Source organism: Atta colombica, unplaced genomic scaffold (genome assembly GCF_001594045.1).
Source record: "Atta colombica isolate Treedump-2 unplaced genomic scaffold, Acol1.0 scaffold142, whole genome shotgun sequence".
In the NCBI taxonomy this organism is placed as follows: Eukaryota; Metazoa; Arthropoda; class Insecta; order Hymenoptera; family Formicidae; genus Atta; species Atta colombica.
The window spans coordinates 425,654-426,298 of NW_017259231.1; positions in this window are offsets into that span (position 1 = coordinate 425,654).

Consider the following 645-nt stretch of genomic DNA (forward strand, 5'->3'; position numbering starts at 1 on the left):
GTAAATATAACTTCGTCGCTTTTCTTTAACGTGTTCGCGAATTCTTCATCAAAAATGCTGGATTTGCAACGATGATGGCCTCGAAATGTGACGAAAATCGGTACAAGATATGCCGGAAAAGCGGCAAGGAAAAAATAAACGTCGCTCAAGCGCGCACCTCTACTCCGTTGGTGGTTTCGCTAGGCTAGAAATTTATTTTCCCACGAAATGTCGCCACAGGAGGCTGGCTGCGCCTCCAGCTACTGAATACGATATTCCATGTCGCGTTATGCACATACGAATATTTCCATACATAAATTTCATAGAGGTGAAAGTAGATGCCTGTCTGCTTGAGTGTTGCCGACGATCATAACGACGCTTGGAAATGTTAACAGAAGACTACTCGGATTACCTATGTATTTTACATGGCGTATTACTCTATTTGTGTAATAATATTTCAGGTAAATATAGATGCGTGTCGGGAGCAGGATCTCCACTTTCATCGTATTATAACAGAAGCACGTCGTGGTATTATTAGTATCGCTATAGTCTTACAAACTAAAAATGTTTTTGTAACGCTTTTTAAATCAGCGCGATTTTATTTTTTTTCCCATTTTTTTTACAAGCTCGGTGCTTAAAAGCGTGAAAAAAAGTTTTAATACGGCA